This window comes from Pectinophora gossypiella, chromosome 3, assembly GCF_024362695.1.
Source record: "Pectinophora gossypiella chromosome 3, ilPecGoss1.1, whole genome shotgun sequence".
In the NCBI taxonomy this organism is placed as follows: Eukaryota; Metazoa; Arthropoda; class Insecta; order Lepidoptera; family Gelechiidae; genus Pectinophora; species Pectinophora gossypiella.
In genome coordinates this window covers 16,983,400-17,003,969 of record NC_065406.1, presented here as the reverse complement: position 1 = coordinate 17,003,969, position 20,570 = coordinate 16,983,400, and the positions used below count along the sequence as shown (strand labels likewise).

At 36.9% G+C, this 20,570-nt stretch overlaps 1 protein-coding gene across 1 annotated transcript in view; it reads right to left on the bottom strand.

Annotated features, from left to right (window-relative positions):
* Window positions 1-12,599, bottom strand: part of LOC126382075 (neuroligin-4, Y-linked) — a 240,916-nt gene extending 228,317 nt beyond the window's left edge. Inside the window, exon 1 of the mRNA XM_050031797.1 lies at window positions 12,581-12,599. The gene's annotated coding sequence lies outside the window, so the exon portion shown is untranslated. The remainder of the gene's footprint in view (window positions 1-12,580) is intronic.
* Window positions 12,600-20,570: the final 7,971 nt, after the last annotated feature.

Sequence of the window (20,570 nt, the reverse complement as noted above, 5' to 3'; positions counted from 1 at the left end):
ATGAGTTGCTTTGATGTGGCCATTTTAAACCTCCCCCCCAAGTCGCAGTGATACAGTGCATGAAATAAGGCCTGCTTAAAAAATACCCAATTACAATATGTTGCTAGGCTGAATGTAATTTTCTGTCATATTACACTTTCTATCCCTAAGGGAGCTGTTTATTGTAGTTCAAGAAGTACGAACAAACAGTTTCCAATTTAATCAATCTGACCTACAACATCGTTGTCACAGAATTAAATTTGAAAATGAGTCAAGCGTGAAGAGTACTGTATTTTGGTTTTGGAAGGAGTTGACATTGAATAATATTCTATGGAAACAATATACCTTCGTTATTCAGCCTTTATCGCTGCTGGGCACAGGCCTCCCCTCAATCAACCGGAGGGGGTATGGAGCATACTTCACCACGCTGCTCCACTGCGGGTTGGTGGAGGTGTTTTTACGGCTAATAGCCGGGACCATCGGCTTAACGTGCCCTCCGAAGCACGGAATCATCTTACTTTTTCGGACAATCAGGTGATTCAAGTCTGAAAAGTCCTTACCAAACAAAGGACAGTCTCACAAAGTGATTTCGACAATGTCCCCATCGGAAATCGAACCCGGACCTCCAGATCGTGAGCTTAACGCTCTAACCACTAGACCACGGAGGCTGCTAGGGATTTATTCTTTTAAATATAATCCTCTTAGACAATGCCTGGAGTCGAGGTTCGCGCCGAACTGGATACAACAGGCCTGTAGGTGCAGGCCTGTTGTATTGTAAATTTTGTACCGGATGAGAGCCCCCAGCGCTCCCCATTTGTCTGGTTAAGTAATAAATGAATTATTATTAATAATTAATTTTATGTAATTATAATTAGTCATTAATTATTGTTGTAAATGTATATGTGTGTCGAAGGTTTTACCTAAATAAACCTTATTATTATTATTATTTCCATATGCGGTGTCATAAACTATTTATGAATACAGGTAAGTACGTATTATTATATTTACACTAATAGATCTTCTTCATGAAATAGGCCCTATCCCGCGACTTATTTCTGCGTCCGTAACGCAGCTTTCATTTCGTCCACTTTAATATTTTATTACTGCTCTACTTAGCTGCGCAGAAACTTTTATAATGGTTTTGGAGCCACGCCAGGGATGAAGCGTTGTATTATATTGTATAACAGAGACATGCTGCCGACCGTTTGTTTTGCACTGAACTCTTGACTTCGTAAAAATGGAATGTAAAAAGGATTTTAGGAATCCATAGGTTTGAAGCGAAGTGTAAATTTTGGCAGTATTTTGCGCTTTTGAAGATTAATCGCTTCGCCTTTGTTCTGCGAATCAATCTATTGTCTGGCGCGACTTTTGTTTGTGTTGCGAACGATTGATGTTTTGTCAATATATCGTCAGTGTAAAAGGCAAAATTATGTAAGTGTCACAATACTCTAATATAACAGTCCATATACGGAACGATGAAAAATAGTAAAAATATAAGTTTAAAAACTTAAACACGACTACGGAAAGATCATAATCTAAAAAGTATGAAACAAGAAAATACGTAGGTACATTTCTTTGGAGATAAAACCAATCCGGATCATGTATGAACAGTCATGTTATCCCTGACACCAGGGTTGATGAGGTTGGTATTCCACCTCACAATCCACACGATAAGAAGAAGAGTCATTTTATTAATTCGACGTAATATCAAACAAATACAAGGAAACCCGCTTGTAAAAAGATTCTAGTGACATCTTATTAAATCTAATTAAAAAAAAATCTAATTAATCTTATTAAATCTTGTTAAATTCTGACAGGTTGTTTAGAAGTTAGGTTGGAACAGACGTGCATACCTACATACATAGCGGTCAACCACATAACCATTCTTTCTGCTAGGCCGTAGTTGGGTAAAAAACTAATGTAATTATATTTTCATTCGAAATAATTGTGAAAATATCAGTCCTCCACAATTTCCCATTACCACTTTATAAACTTTTATTTATCTACGTAACAATTCCGACCCGCCAACTCTCCTAAAATTCATAAACTTGTAAAATAATTCATGCAGTCAAAACTACTGAATTTCAAACCATTTAAAAACAGTCCGATACATCGCCTTAAACTAACCGAAACTCATTCGTATTCATAACTAAGCTGGGAATTCTGTTACATATTCATTTTTGAAACGCGATAGATGTTTGCGGGCTTCCACTGTACAAATAAGGATTAGGCACAATTTTCATAAGCAAACAGAACGTACGTTTGAGGGCAAACAAAGCTCAGGATTTTTGTTTTTTTCCTGAACAGTCACGGATGTGAGGAGAGGCTTCCAGTGGCGTAGCTAGGGCTGGTGAGTGTCAATACAATAACATCATTATTACACACAATTCATACACACAAGTAAATTTTTATTTATTTTTTTATTTTGAATTGGCCGAGTGAGAGCCCTCAACGTTTTCCATTTGTACGGCCAAGTAGTTAATGCCAAGTTAATACAATAATTCACGTTTAAAAAAATACATACCTGCTCAATTTTTTTTTGTTGATTGCATTCTGGAGTGAAAATTCTCTCTCTCTATTTTAGAGCTGCGCTCTTGTTGGTGGAGTAATCGCCATTCCTCTCTTCTTCCCACCAAAACTTTCACCTCCCGATACGACACGACCTACACCTTCTCTTTTATTTGTTTCAATGTTATCCTAGGTCTACTCCTTCCTCTCTTCCCAAGAGTGAAAATTAAGAAGCCGTTAAATAACATGGTTTTGATATATGATACTCGTACATTTTTTTGTACGCTATATATGTTACCTACTCGCAAAACGCACTTTGCTATAGGGAAGCTAAAAGAATTGATTGAGTTGTCGTGTAGCCAAAACAGTTGAATCGTTGATAGTGGCTAAAATTTCTACACGCTTTAGTGATTAACCTTTCTGAGCCATTATAATGGTTTGCGTGCATTTATTATCACAGGTGTCACCCCTAATCAGGTGGCACCCGGTGCGTCATTCCTCCATAGCCACTCCGTTGGCTAGAGGTTTGTCAATGTGAACGTTTTAGACCTTTTAGACATAACTTTAGCACTTGATGGAACAAATAAACGCACGTCTAAGAGTGCGAAGGTTTCTGAGAGGATTGAGTGTCACACAAGTGCGTTTGAGAAGAGCGCCAACAGCAATAAGTGAAAGAGAAATATTTCTGATTCTAAATTACATATCACATAACAAAAAACCTGTAAATACCTGTCGATACTATACAGAAAAAAACTATACATAGACACATAAGATAACTACAATAAGTGACATCGTAACGAAAACTTTTTCAGACCATGATTCTGTGTGGATTTTAAGTGGAATTTTTCGACGGGAAAGTTTAAAAACTAAAATGAACATACAAAAACACACAAGATAGAGACAATAACATGTTATATATACATACATAAGATCACGCCAACCTCCCGTTGGGGTAAGCAGAGACTACGGAATTCCACTTACATCGATCCTGACTCATCACTTTCGCTTTGTCCACTCTTATCAAAGTCTTCATTTGACCTGTCCTTCCTTCTAAACATCCTGGATCTGATCGCGGTATGTGCGCCTAGGCCTTCCTCTTTCAGCTCTACCACTTAGGCGATTCTCACACTGCCCCGCATGATGCAGCGTAGCGCGTGGATGCGTGTTCTTCCGTTGCTTGTAAGTATATCCGTTTGTATAGAAAACACGCACAGTCTAACACACAGAAAATGCATCCACGCGCGTTCATGCGGATCACGCGCATACAAGCGGAGAAAACACCCCCGCGCGTAGGTGCGGGGCGAGACGCAAGGTATGGCACACCGAATCCCGCAGTGCCGCGCGTGATTTTGGAACGGCTTTGAATTAAATGAGGCGATTCTCACACTGCCCCGCATCATGCTGCATGTTGCGTGTCGACGCACCTACGCGCGTGAATGCGTAAAAAACCTGCACGATGATGCAGATCTGCACTCCCGTAGGTACGCGCGTAGGTGCGTCGACACGCAACATGCAGCATGTTGCGGGGCAGTGTGAGAATCGCTTTACACCCGCATCATAAACCTTTATTTTAGTCTATTGTCTATTGGCGAAACACAAAACTATGTAGGTTATAGACAGCGTAGTAGGAACAACCAAACAAACATACATGTGCTGAGGCGATTTTTCGCAACACAGTCACGAAGGTAAAGTTTGGAGAGGTTTGATGCGTGGATGAATTTGGAAACGCTCTAGTTTTTGTACTCTCATTTCGTTGCACCACGTTTCGTGAGCGCGGGAATTTCACTGCGGTTATTCGGTTAAACATTTCCTTTTGTATTCCTCTTCTGTCGTGTGGGTTGAGACCCATGACGTCATCAATTCCATTTTTGAACGACAGCAACTAAATTATTTTCAATTACAAACGTATTTGCAGTTGGTTTATAATTGTGGTCTATGTCGATGAATGGAGACAATTGTTTTTTAACGGCGAAAGCAAAGTCTTCGATTATCTTTGGTAATTTACGGCAGTTTGTACGGAACCATGGAAAATCGAGGAGGCCTGGGTGCGCAAGTTGGACTCGAACTTGCTCGGTTTTTTTAACGTAGCTCATTGTACATTTGCCGCATATGGCATTGTCAACTTGGCCGGTATCAAGCGGGCCAAATCCTGGAAATCGCCACTGATATCAATCAGCTATGATGTAGAAATCAAAATAAAGTCGAACTCTGTGGTTTCGAGCACGAGCTAGGATTGAAGCTGGTGACACAACGAGATCTCCGAACTGCGCAGATTTATTACGGATTGATAGCTTGTCCAAACTATTATCAAGAAGGCTTACCGACCATTCTCGGCCTGTCGATAAGCCAACTTAGATAAGGATGTCAGTGTTTGTATTGACAACGGAACCATTCAACCGGTGATCAAACTTTGCATAATCAACCCTTACCAGATGCTCTATCCCAGATATTTGTTGGTTTAGGACCTACCGTTATTTATTGTGTTAACAAACTCGTAACGTAATAGCCTATTAACATCACAATTTGGGTGTAAAATTCTGCTTGTGTTTGATAACAAAGGCTTGTAGTATGGTTGTTTTGTAGTTACGATCAACCTGGGGCCTTAAAGTTACAATATACATAACATACATCTACTCACCCCTCTCTTCTACCAGCAAAGATAATGAAATTCCATTTGCTTCGATCCTGACACTCTTGCTTCCTCTACATTCATCAATCGTTTCGTACACGCACGTCGGTTCAGAGCAGATCGTACTGAACTATCCTTCTAGGTCTTCCTCTGCCAGCCCTACCACCAACCTTCACTATAATACTGCTATTTTAATCGTAATCCTATTAATATTCATCCGCTCTAAGTGTCCAATGTAACATTCCCTTGTGAATTCTAGTCACTACATCGTCTTTTACAACACATTTATCTCTTATCACAGTGTTACTCACTTCTTCTCCTTCTTATCGTCTGGGTTGTGAGGTGGAATACCAAGCTCATGTCATGGCTACTATTGAGCCGCCAAAGGCCCCTGACATGACTCTTGTAACGACTACATACTTACATCAGTAAGTAGTAACCAGGACCAACGGCTTAACGTGCCTTCCGAAGCACGGATCACCTTAATTTCAGACAATCAGGTGATCAGTCTGTAATGTCCTAACAAAACCAGGATCCACAAAGGGACCTCCGGATCGTGAGCCTTACGCTCTAATATTGGACCATGGCGGCCTTCACTAGAGGTCATTTTATGGTATTATACTTATTTTACTTAATTTAAAACCACAGAGAGTCATATATTATATATATATATATATATATATATAATATATGACTCTGGTGCCGTGGGAGAAGGACTGACGTCTCCTGCTGGGGTCGTTGCAAAGCATCTGTGGTTTTAAATTAAGTAAAATAAGTATAATATAATAATATAATATAATATATTATATAATATATATAAATATATATATATATATATATATATATATATATATATATATATATATATATATATATATATATATATATATATATATATATATATTATTACAAGTTAGGTTAGATTGCTTGGTGGCACCAAGCCGCGAAACGCTACCAAGCCGCGGAAGAATGCGAAAATGTATCCATTGCATGACACTGAGGGATTTTAGTCGGTGCGAACCCGACATAATCCGGGAGGCGGGAGGGTACGTTTGTAGGCATTTCCCTTCGTAAAGAAAAAGGTAAGGTTTCCTACGAGACCGTAGTTGTACCACTATGGTGTCTTAGTGCACAAGCACAATATTACAAGAAGTTATTTACTTTACTAAAGAATAATGTTCATATCTCGCATGCGAACTAGCCAATGCCCTATAAACTCACGTCGCATCGTCATAACGGACCTCATCCATCAATGGCCGTCACAACGAGTTTACATTCAAATCCATTCCGCACGAAATCGCGTTCGAATCTCAATAATACGAAGCGTCAAACTATGGCATAAAACTGGCGGAAAAAAAATAAAACGATTTCGAAATACACGCCCAGTTGCAAAAAAATTAAAATAGGAATTAATTGTTTCAATAAATTCAATAACCTAATATAAATACTAAAGTGAGGCATAGATGGCTTTTAATAATAAAAAATAATAACCTATTTCTTATATTGGGTTTGTAACTATTTTTTTGTATCAGGAGTAGTGGTGTACGATAGACCAGCTTAAATTCTTCCACTCTCATCAAAATCTTCATGTATGCTCGACCGTTTAGAGTACTCTTGACCTAGCCTTTCTATTCTATATCTATTCTATTAAATGTCATAAAAAAACGATGGATTTCATCGCGGAATGTTCCAAGCCTTCATCTTCTCTCTAATTACACACGCAACACATCATTAAATCAATAAGACGAAAAGTTAAAATATGATAAAAATGCAAATTGATAGCGAAATTAAGTACGTACTTACATAAAATTTTAAAAGCAAAATACCGAAGAAACAGTTAACTCATCTCCCAAAACAAATTACGCAAGTACACCGAAACTTCGTCGAAAATCAAGACATCTAATCTCAACATTAACTTACCAATGTGTCACCGGGCACGCAAATAAATCAGCGGCCACTTGTCACAGACGTCCCATAACTTGTAAGTTATGCGGCACTCGCGTGCGACTGAAATGGTAGATTTATGGTAACGGGGACCGGGGGGGGCGTTTTGATGGGGCCTAAGGTTAATCAGATTCATTAGGCTCGCTGGATCTCGCAGGATCGGTGGCTGATTTGGACTTGATGTCAATTTTGACATGATAGTGTCTCGTTTTGGGATTGAAAGTTTCTGTTGTGTTTTGTGGTCCAGTAGTTGACTAATAGGCTCACGGGCCGGAGGTCTCGGATTCGAATCCTGATTGGTATATATCATATAAAAATCTCTTTGTGGTCCCTAGTTTGGTGCGGACATTGTCAGTGGGCTAATTACCTGATCCGAAACTGAAAATGCCTTTTTTACGAAATAAGTTTGTTTAAATTACTGTAGGTGTTGTTATCGTTTCACTGAGTGTCAAGTAGCCTATTACAACTCATTCATACACGCTCTCCGTTTATATTTTGTTTACATTAAGTTAGTTTATAAGTTCTCATGAAATGAAATGTAAATTTCTTTTGAGAATAAGGATTTCTTTAACCTGAAAATCTTCTTCTATCGTGTGGGTTGTGAGGTGAATTACCAACCTCATCAACCCTGGTGTCAGGGTTACTATTGAGCCGCCAAAGGCTCCTGACATGACTCATGTAACGACTACGTACTGAAAAACCTGACCCTGAAAATGATCCGTGCTTTGGATTGCATGTTAGTACGTAGTCGTTACGTAGTTCTTTTTTTACTAAAACAACACTACAAGTCTCCTTCTCTTCTATCTTCTTGTAAGGTGGATTACTAACTACATCGACTCTGGTGTCAGGGTTATTATTGAGTAACTCACGTAAAGACTACGTACTTACATCAGTAAGTAGTAACCGGAACTAACTGCTTAACGTCTCTTCCAAAAGACGAATTATGTTACTTTCAGGCAACCGGGTGATCAGCCTGTAACGTCCTAACAAAGTCAGGGTCAACAAAGGGACCTCCGGATCGTGAGCCTTACGCTCAAATAGTGGACCACGGAAGCCCTCACTAGAGGTAATTTTATGGTATTATGCTCTGTTTAAACCCGTCTAGTTTGAGTGCGCAGTGTTTCAGACCGTGAAGCTGCCTCGTAGTTTATTTACTATTGTGTCCGACAAAGTTTATTCGGTAGGACCTAGTTATGATAACTGTAGACATAACATTTGGCTGAAACAGGAATGAAAAAAATGTACCAGAAAACGAACCCCTGCAATAGTTTTCAATGAAAATAGTCATAACATACATAAACAGCCTAATATTCAATCAACCGGAGGAAATATGGAGCATACTTCACCACACTGCTTGCGGGTTTGTGGTAGCATTTGGGCCAGTGGCCAATGAACAACGGCTTTACGTGCTTCGGAAGCACGGAACCATCTTTCTTTATCGGACAACCAAGTGATTCAGCCTGCAATGTCTGAGCCAAACAAACGACTCATTATACAAAATATATAAATATTACTAGCTTTTGCCCGCGACTTCGTCCGCGTGGCGTGTTATATAAGAGAGAGATCTTTGTGTGTGTGGGAGTGCATACTTATGCAGTTTAGATTTTTTCATAATTTTTTTTTCCCAATAACTCCCATTTTTCAAAATACAGCCAAAAATAAACTTTATATTTACTAAGGTATGCATGCATGCTAGATTGAATCAATTGATTGAATTGATTTTTTTTTAATTGATTGTTCATTGAGTTTTAATTTTAATACACACTTCCTCTCTTCCCTTCAACGTTGCTGTGCCCTACAGGGTCCATGTTTTAGTTCCTATGCCTATGTAACACCCCATTGTACTACATGGAATGCAATAAATAATTTAATTGAATTGAATTGAAAACATCTATCTTACGCGGTTTCGATTTTTTCATACAAATGTTTTTTTCCCGCTTACTCCCGTTTCCGTGGGAATTTTGCAATATCCTGTTGCAACTAAGCTTTAAGTTAACTAAGGTACCTGCATGCCAAATTTCAAGCGTCTAACTTAAGCGGTTTAGATTTTTCATACAAAAGGATTTTCCCGCAAATTTCCGTTTCCGTGGGAATTCCGGGAATTCCTTTCTTAGTGCACCTCTACGGTACCTAAGCTATGTCCCTTCCAAATTTCAAATGCCTACGTTTAGCCGTTCAGGCTATGCGTTGATATGTCAGTCACTGAGTCAGTCAGTTTCTCCTTTTATTTAGATTTGATTTTTTCATACAAATGTTTTTCCCGCTAACTACCGTTCCCGTGGGAATTTTGTAATATCCTGTTGCAACTAAGCTTTAAGTTTACTAAAGTACCTGCATGCCAAATTTCAAACGTCTAACTTGAGTGGTTTAGATTTTTCATACAAAAGGATTTTCCCGCTAATTCCCGTTCCCGTGGGAATTTCGGGAATTCCTTTCTTAGTGCACCTCTAAGATACCTATGGTACCTGCATGCCAAATTTCAAACGTCTAACTTGAGTGGTTTAGATTTTTCATACAAAAGGATTTTCCCGCTAATTCCCGTTTCCGTGGGAATTTCGGGAATTCCTTTCTTAGTGCACCTCTACGGTACCTATGGTACCTGCATGCCAAATTTCAAACGTCTAATTTGAGTGGTTTAGATTTTTCATACAAAAGGATTTTCCCGCTAATTCCCGTTCCCGTGGGAATTTCGGGAATTCCTCTCTTAGTGTACCTCTACGGTATTTAAGGTACCTGCATGACAAATTTCAAACGTCTAACTTGAATGGTTTAGATTTTTCATACAAAAGGATTTTCCCGCTAATTCCCGTTCCCGTGGGAATTTCGGGAATTCCTTTCTTAGTGCACCTCTACGGTATCTAAGGTACCTGCGAGCCAAATTTCAAACATCTAACTTGAATGGTTTAGATTTTTCATACAAAAGGATTTTCCCGTTAATTCCCGTTCCCGTGAGAATTTTGGGAATTCCTTTCTTAGTGCACCTCTACGGTACCTATGGTACCTGCATGCCAAATTTCAAACGTCTACCTTGAGTGGTTTAGATTTTTCATACAAAAGGATTTTCCCGCTAATTCCCGTTCCCGTGGGAATTTCGGGAATTCCTTTCTTAGTACATCTCTACGGTATCTAAGGTACCTGCATGACAAATTTCAAACGTCTAACTTGAGTGGTTTAGATTTTTCATACAAAAGGATTTTCCCGCTAATTCCCGTTCTCGTGGGAATTTCGGGAATTCCTTTCTTAGTGCACCTCTACGGTATCTAAGGTATCTGCATGCCAAATTTCAAACGTCTAACTTGAGTGGTTTAGATTTTTCATACAAAAGGATTTTCCCGCTAATTCCCGTTCCCGTGGGAATTTCGGGAATTCCTTTCTTAGTGTACCTCTACGGTATCTAAGGTACCTGCATGCCAAATTTCAAACGTCTAACTTGAGTGGTTTAGATTTTTCATACAAAAGGATTTTCCCGCTAATTCCCGTTCCCGTGAGAATTTTGGGAATTCCTTTCTTAGTGCACCTCTACGGTACCTATGGTACCTGCATGCCAAATTTCAAACGTCTACCTTGAGTGGTTTAGATTTTTCATACAAAAGGATTTTCCCGCTAATTGCCGTTCCCGTGGGAATTTCGGGAATTCCTTTCTTAGTACATCTCTACGGTATCTAAGGTACCTGCATGACAAATTTCAAACGTCTAACTTGAGTGGTTTAAATTTTTCATACAAAAGGATTTTCCCGCTAATTCCCGTTCTCGTGGGAATTTCGGGAATTCCTTTCTTAGTGCACCTCTACGGTATCTAAGGTATCTGCATGACAAATTTCAAACGTCTAACTTGAGTGGTTTAGATTTTTCATACAAAAGGATTTCCCTTCACTACTCTGCTCCTATTGATTGTAGCGTGATGAAAAGTATACTATAACCTGTCCAGGAGTGTGAAGAATAATTGTACCAAGTTTCATTAAAATCCGTCCAGTAGTTTTTGTTTCTATAAGGAACATACAGACAGACAGACAGACAGACAGACAAAAATTTTACTGATTGCATTTTTGGCATCAGTATCGACCACTTATCACCCCCTGATAGTTATTTTGAAAAAATATTTAATGTACAGAATTGACCTCTCTACAGATTTATTATAAGTATAGATGAAGTACTCTTAACCAACAACATATTTTTATTTATATTTGAATAAAGATTAATATTATTATGTTGATACAACTTAAACAAATTATTTCGACCAAATTTGGTACCATAAAAACGGTCATTGTGACTAAACCTTAAAAGATAGACATATGCCGTCGCGGACTTTTTTTTAGATCATGTATAGAGGAATAATTCTTTCATGACATATTTTTTGTGTATCTTGAACCGTTTTCGCAGCGCACGCAAAGAAAGCCTTCAAAAATGAATAATTTTACCCGTTTTTTACACATTTACCGCTCTGTCTTTGCTCCTATTGGTCATAGCGTAATGTTATTTAGCCTATAGCCTTCCTCGATAAATGGACTATCCAACAAAAAAAGAATTATTCAAATCGCACCAGTAGTTTCGGAGATTAGCGCGTTCAAACAAACAAACAAACAAACAAACTCTTCAGCTTTATAATATTAGTATAGATTGACAACAATCTATAGGTGTATTCGAAAACGAAACAATTACGAGAAGGAAAATCCATTTTAGATATTCACCAGAGAGGATTTAACTCAAATAAAAAAATAAATATGTGAACGCAACAGTGGCTGCAAGTTGTCTTTGATTACTTGTGGCTCTGCCCACCCCATTAGGGATTACGGGCGTGAGTTTATGTATGTATGTATGTGAACGCAATTTTCGTAAGAAGCATCGTCAAAAGTACAAAAGCATTGACAAAAAAAGTTTGTAAAAAGAACACAATTTTATGATAGTATTTTACAAAAAGAAATTTAAATCGAAAATAAAACTGACTCTGACGGGACTTGAACCCGCAGCTCCTAATAAATAATAATCAATAATAATAATAATATGAGTAATTTTAATCTCTGTGAGTTTCCCTAAGCAAGAGGCAAGAGTTAGTGATAAAAAATAATCTTTCAGTAGCTATGTTTATATGTCAAAACATCATAGAAGGAAAGCTAGAAGGAAAGAGAGGAAGGGGAAGACCAAGAAGAGCTTACATGGAACAGATTAAAGAAAAGGTTAACGTCGTGTCTTATAGGGAAGTCAAGGAATTGGCCTTTGATAGACTGGAATGGAAAATGCTACACCGACAAGAGCGTGGCTCTTAAATTGATGATGATGTTTATAATATGTACTAGGGTACATCTAAATCTATACAAGCCGTGGTAGCCCAGTAGGTAGAACGCTGGCTTCTCACTTTGTAATCGCAAGTTCGAATCCAGCACAGCCTTAAATCAATGACTGTCGAATTTGTTTTCGAATTCATGTTTCAATTATAAATTATCACGTGCTCAGTGGCGAACGCAAACATCGTGAGGAAACCACATTACCGAGAAATGCTTTTTCGGAGGTATGTGACCTAACCTGTATTGGGCTGGTTTTCCTACGCGGGTTGGAAGGTCAGACAGGCAGTCGCTTCTGTAAAAAACCGGAGCTGTCAAAACTTCATGTTAGGTAAGCAAACCCTGTGAAAAACGGGATAATGCTAGAGAGATGATATAATCTTAATCTATACAAAGATTTAGGTACACATATTATTATCGTATGTAAAGAATAAACTAGCCTATTGGGCGCCTAGCTGTAACACAAAGTTAACCAACTTATTGGCAATCAAAACTGTTACATATTCCGTAGCAGTAGAGTTGTTACCGGTTGCAGAGATAAATTTGTCGGTTCATTGGCTCAATCTCCAGAGTAAACGAATTGGTAGAGATAGTCGGGCCGTCTATAGGGACTGATTTCAGTACAATCTGCGACAAAATGGGTCAGTTGTGGAATTGTAGTTCCTTGTACAACGGTTTGGTTAAGGATATCTCTCTATTTGATTTTCTTCAAACTGGATTTTTATATTTTTATTGAGAAAAAGGAAAGTTAAACTTTTAAACCAAGCGACTATCGGGAAAAAGTAATATATACTTAAAAGCTACCTTCCTTAGCCTAAGGGAACAGAAAATGAGTTCTCTAATCATAATATTTGTATGTTTAGTTTTTCTTTGACCGACAGCGTGGCAGCGCGTCACCGCCGCATGGAAAGTCGGTTGAACTTTCTCGCAGGTCGCGACAGACACTGGTGTCTGCCATTTGACATCTTAGAAAATAATGAGTAAATAGCTTTTTTCGTAAAAGGTCTATTATTTTTTTAGTTATTTCCAGATAATATTCGCAAAAAAAGTCTCTATGATTTTTGGTCAATTCTCAAATTTATACTGCCCCAAGGGAAAATTCACCGTCGGACACATGGTGGACACCATACAATTATTTCAGGCGATGCCCATAAAAAGTTACAGACATTTCACACAGACAACACAATTACATTACGCACAGACACATAGTAGCACATCACAAGAAAATTTAAAAGGCCCCGTGGATGCATTCCAGTGCCTCCAAATAGAGCAATTTGGCTTATTTGATAATGCCTTCAGGAAATAATAAAAAAGTTAAATATTTTATTGCTAAACTGGCGAAAACGCGATAGCGTTAGAGAGATGATAATGGTGATGATGATTAATTTATCGCTACTAAGTATGCTGGACTGAGAGCGAATGATAAACAAATAACACGTGTAGCTATTTGTCTCCGCGGACATGTCGTAAAACCCAACAAAGCTATTTTAACCTTTCTAAAATGATGCACAATTTTGAGCGCAAGGGATCACCTTGCCACTATTGATTGAGCTTTGGACTCAGCCCGGAGGTCCCGGGTTCAAAACCGGTGGGGCCATATCACTAAAAATCACTTTGTGAGCCCTGGTTTGCTGAAGACTTCATAAGCTGATACCCGATTGTCAGAAATGTAAGATGATTCGTGCTTCGGTAGGTACGTTAAGCTATTGGTTACTACTTACTCATGTAAGTACATAGTCGTTATATGAGCCTTGTCAGAGGCCTTTGGCGAGTCAATAATAACCTCACACCAGGGTTGGTTGGTAATCTCTCAACCCGTACGATAGAAGACGATATCTATCTTAGGATTTGGTATCAATACTGGCTGCAACTAGCCTTTAATTACTTTATTTATTTATTTATAAAGTATAACCACATCACATATATTAAAACATTTTACATTTATAAGGTTACGGTATTGTGACTAATATATATGACAATTACGGCGTACATAACTTATAACTACTTAACTTACTTGTTGCTGTATCCATTAATAATCACGGGCTTGCGTTTATAAATGTTTAAATATTTACTTTTATGTTTGTATGAACTAGTAAAATTACAAACTGCGTTCAATCAAGCAGCATTGTTGTCTTATAAATGAAAATGTCCGACTACGCACAGAAAAAATATCACTGAGAGTGAGCGTTGAGCACTTATTTTATTTCAACTCTATTTGCCAGCATTCAGAACACTTAGCTGTACGTGAAAAGAGTCTAGTCTTTTGCAAATATGACTAAAACAGTTAAAAGCGAGTATCGCAAGCGAATATTTTGCTCCTCATAATTTTTGGTATTTCATACCATTGAGACGTCTGTGTTTGTATTTGCCAGAATAACAGTTCTTTAGCTTCTAAACTATGCAGACAAGATAATGTATTTTCTTTATCGTAAACTTTAATGTCTAATTTGATATCTTCAAGTTTTGTCTGTCATAAATGACTTTGGTGGGCATTGACTTTACATTTGTATGCCAATAAAACGTTATTCAATGAGGGACGCTCCAAACTACGTTTCTCAAAAACAATATGGCGCTGTACAGATTTTTATTTTTTTAACCTTCTAATTTCATGGATAACAGACATATTGTGCATCTTATATCTTTGTTTTTGGGTATAAATGATGACCCTTTTTATTACACCCAGGCACAATTACAATATCTTCCACCGATCAATATTTTGATCAAAATATAGAGAAGCAATATAGGTAGCGACATAAAGATAATATACAGGGTGTTAGTGACATCGTAACGAAAACTTTGAGGGGTGGTCATGATTCTGAGTTGATATCAAGTAGAAATTTCCGTCGCAAAAGTATGGATTGGAAAATAATTAAAAAGAAAAGAAAAATTTTCATGAATTTTTTGACACGAAATTCCACTTGATATCAACTCAGAATCATGGTCTGAACCATCCCCTTCAGTATTCGTTACGGTGTCACTAACACCCATACCTACTTATATGGCTACTGTATGTACTTGTACGGGGTGTAAGTGTCATCGTAACGAATACTGAAGGGGATGATTCATCTGATTATTCTGAGTTAATATCAAGTGGAATTTTCCACCGCAAAAGTATAGAATTGAAAATAATTTAAAAAATCTAAAAAAAAAATCATGAATTTTGCGACGGAAAATTCCACTTGATTTTAACTCAGAATCATGGTCTGAATCAACCCCCTCAGTATTCGTTACGATGTCACTAACACCCAGTATAATGTGATCCAAATAAGAACCAACAATCACTTTTATAAATTCTTCTGTCATTACATTGTATTTTGGAATAATTACGTACTTACTCGAGTAATGGGAAAATAGGTAATTAACACGTTAAAGCTGTACAACGCCAACGCGATTTGCTGACTTTTTAAAAATGTTTTTTTTTTACATGACTTATTGTGGATTTGCAAATTGAAGCAACAACTTCTTTGTCGAGTAAAGTGGGGATCACTGGAAGCTTTCATCCGGTACAAAATTTAAGACAACAGGTGTGAGAACCCAGTTGGGCGAGAACTTTGCCTCAGCACATCGTCTAGTAGGCTGATAGTGATAAGCACTAAATGAAGGAAATCCGCGACCACACCGGCGGGGTATTTTAAACCATAATACTATTGCCTCTAAGAAAAATGGTTAAAAAAATGAAAACAGTAGTTCAAAAACAGTTCTCGTTGGACAACTTACCAGTGCCAGAAATTCATCAGTATCTTTAAATTGTTACTGAAACTAAATTTCGCAGTTCCAATAGATCGTATCTGTGAGTTTGTTGCAGACATGCCCATCCATCTTTTTCAATGCCGAACCTCTTTAACAGTTGAACGGATAAGGGACGGAGGCATTCTGAACATTAGAAACACTATTCTGTTCAGTTCCTCTGTGAATTTGTTAACAACTATTTGTCTTGTTCCGTTTGGAAATTTATTGTCTGTAGTTTTATTTGTTCGAATATCTTCGGCTTGTTTAGGGTCGTAAACTTGAAATTGGTCGTTGATTAGTGAGTTTCTAACTTGTTTGGCATCTACATGAAATAGTTGAAGTTACTTACTTAATTATTTTCTATTATCATCGCTTCGTTTTTATGTTGTGTTTTGAGAGAATTATGTTTTATTTATTAATTATTTAGCTGCGGGTGATTCTATTATTACAACATTGTATTCATAATGTAACAGAACGCACCACAATAATCGTCGCGGATGGAATCATCTAGTTTATTTTCAATAAACTTTAATGTACATCAATGATTTCTTCAAATATTTGACTAAAAGTTAGTACTTAACAGTAACTAAAATGTTTGGCTATGGGGTGAAATATTTTTTCGACATTTATTTATTATTTTCGTCTTTTTGAATTTATATTTTTATTATTATAATATTCTTTTATTTTTAGACTTTAGACAGGGAAAAACCAAAATTGGAACTTTGAGTAACATGTAGGCTTTGTTTCACCTTTAGGTTTCATAATTTCATAGACCTACAAACAAATGGAATTCAGTGGTCTCTGCTTGCCCTGGTGGGAAGTGGGCGTGAGTTTATGTATGTATGTATCTACAAACCAATATGGAAGTGATAATGATTTTTTAGTGATTATACCATTATGTAAATACTTAATTCTTAATTCGAATCTAGTGTTTCTATAAGGCAACTTTTTTTATTATTTTTATAAATTTAACGCCATCTATTAGGGAACAGATTTGGATAAGTGCGTCTACTCGTACATAGATGGAGTGGGAAAAGGACTGACATTTGTGAAAAGCAGGACTTCATTTCTAGGCAGCTTGATAGCTAGAAGTCATTGTAGTACCATAGCTTGCCAATAGATGGAGCTGTACGATATCAATAAAAATAATCAACCAGGGTATTATTAATGAAACATACTATTTTTCTCCAAAACTGCTTTATTTAATATTGATGCGCATAATTAACAATGTACCTTTGATGTGAGAAACAGTAGTGTGCTTGTAGGCTTAAATCTTTCATCTTACTAAATCTGTCCGTCATTCACATTTGTTTTCCCATAATTTTCTTTAATATTCTGCAACAGATTCCAGGTTTGGAGTAGATATCTGTCCCTCCTGGATCTTTGGACGATTCTGAAAGTAATTCAAACTGAAATTAGGGGTAAATTCTATGTGTGAGCATAACCACTGTCTAGTACCTACTAAGACAATGACTTGCATTTGCTTATTGTTTTTACAGGTATTATTTGTGATTCACAGGACTCTAATAAACTAATAAAAACACGTAAGTACAATAGGAGTAGGATTCATTCTTATTCTCAAAACAATATGAAGGGAGATCAAATCTCATCATGAAAGCCAGTTTTAACCGAAACCGTTTTGCTAATAACTTTATATTTTATTTATCAGTCCAGAAACTATTGGTTGATTTCATTTCTGGTAGGTATGTAATTTACTAATTATTATATTACTCATCAATAAAACAAGGTTGTTAGTGACTGAGCATGTGTAGGAATCTAAGGAATATTTGAAAAATTTCATCTGTTAATATCTCATTAAATCCTAAACAGATTCAAATAATTCTTGTAGTCCTGATAAGAACTATCTCTCCACACATGGAGTTAAGTAATAAAATTTTGCTTGATTGCTGTTTGATAGTTGAAATTATCATAAGAAAAATTGGAACAAATGGTTGAAACAGTGACTTTTTGCACTACGAATTTCTCTATAAAATACTTAACGAATACAAAAGGTATTTATTAATTTCTTACCTGGTGAGTGAATATTTTATAGGATACATTATAAACATCATCAAGAAGTCTTCAATCTTACTAATTATTGTAGCTAAAACCCGTACGCTGCATCTTATTTTGTCTTCCTTCCATTATGATTCTCACTATTTTGTAGTCATATTAAACACGATCTGAAAGGTTTCATAATTATATTTAACACAAAAAGTACACTAATTGTCCAAACAATACAAACCACACTACTTGATTCAACTGTTTTGTTTAACTGTGAGAACGAATGAAGGATATGTTCAGTTTACGTCACAGGAATACATAGATTATAAAAAGGTATACGAAATTTTAGAGTTTGTTAATTAGGATTCGTAATAGGGTTGTTATTTTGAAAGAATATGTATGAATTTATGGAATAAAATTATTTAAAATACAAAAATAGACATTAGGATAGTTTGAATTTTCGCGGGAGTAGCAAGCACCAAAAGGGTGTCGATGTAAAAATATATGAATGAAGGGTTTTGAGCTGGTATATTTTACAAAATTGAAAATAATAGCTATATTACGTAGTATTTGTTGTTGAAATTGATTTATAAAGCATACGAAGTTCGTACCTATCGTTTAAAATATTATTCTATTTTTTTAGAACTGTAATTCGTGAAAATTGAAAAAATTATGGAAAAAAAAGTAAAACTAAAATAATGCCAAGTGTGAATCGCATTATTTTGAGGGGTTCCGTGCCTACAATTGAAAGAACATTTAGTGAACAAAAACATGAACGTGAATTGATCGTGAATTTTATATTGCTAGTATGTTGTCGTTGTTAATGACAAGCCAAAACATGCATTGGAGGATCGGGTTTGTAGAGTGGGGGATCTTTTTAAATGTTTGATTTATTGTGTTTCTTTGAATTTGTAGTTGTGATGGCAATGGAGATGCATTGTTTTTGAAAGTTTCAGCTACCTAATTGTCACAGTTTAAGAGATATAGAGGAATTTAGGTATTATTCATGGTTTTTGTCTCCAAAAACGGAACCGTTTTTGGATTGTTGACAAGGTGTTGTATTGTACGCGTTTTAGACCCTAAAATAGAACAATCCAGAAGTCACGCCACTTTTCGCGTACACAGAGAAACAGCCAATAAGGTTGAGGAGCTTGGTTTGTGTAGATTATGTAAATTACAGATGTGTGCGAGAAACGTCAGGCAAATGGTCGAGCGAGTGTTTGGCTTTTTAGAAATTCTACAAAATTGGATATTTTTTTTTATCTAAAATTCTGCAGTTCTGATTTGATAAATTAAATAGAATTTGATTAAATAAATAACATCATTAGTATTATAGTCTACTTAAGAATAAAAATAAAATTAAATGAATATTTTTATGTCAATAGGAAGTATGAGATTTTCAATAAATACCTCGATTGTCAATGTCGGGTAAATGTCATTTGGATGTTTTTGAGGCGCTAGTGGTAGCAATATCGCGATTGCCTGAGAGATGAGACGGAGAATAACGGGTATAAAAGGGGTTTTGCACGATTTTTAGAAAAGAACTTCGTTGAGAACTTCGCTCGGAGCAAGAACAGCAGGAGGTGCTGCCGGTTTAGGAATTTCAAGTCGGACTAGCTATTCTGTAAGTTGGTAGGGATCCGTTCTGCTGGATTACCAGCTGTCGCGACTTTTGAGAGCTCCGTAGCTCAGGATTACAGTGCGCGATTGCTATTTTGTCAAATTATGTAAATTTGCTCTTTAATCAGCTATCCGAACCTTCCGTGGTGTAGCTGGTCGTCTACCGCGTTAGAATAGGGATTAGAATTAGCTTCCGTGCGTAGATTACGTGAAATATGTAGGTTTTGTCCGACAAAAGTCCGCGGAGTGCGCTGTAGGGACCTTGTTAGGTTTAAAATAGGAAGTGTGGTGTACTAATTACCTTTTCTTTCAGGCATCGTTGGAAACAGGTCTGAGATCATCAGATCTCAGACGGCAGGTACAATTTTACGCTAAAGATAGGGCCCGATAGGAGTAGGATGTGTCAAAAGTGTGTAGGGAAGCTTGCGAACGTAGGGATCATGTGCTGCTTGTGATTGTTTACCTTTGTTTGTGTTTTGTTATTATTTATGTTATTTTATGTAGTTTATGTATGTTTATCTATTTAACTTTTTGACTGACACTTTACTGACGCGTAGGGAATGACTGCTTGCGATATTCTGACTGGACTTTATTTTTCTTATTGGTTATGTTTGGACTGTGTGTCAATGTTTACAATGAAAATTGTACATATTGCCGCATAGACTGAACAAAAATGTTCTTCTTGTAATTCTGTATGTTGGGATCCACATTTCGAGGTAATATAATTATTGCTTGGAGATGGGGAGAACAGTATACAGAATGAGGTATCCTTGTTTTAGAGGTAACCTCATGGATTTAGATTTTTACCTTATATTGCGAACCTAGACTGTTGGTCCAGGTTGGATTGTAATCTTGCTGTGTTTTATTGTAGTTAGAAT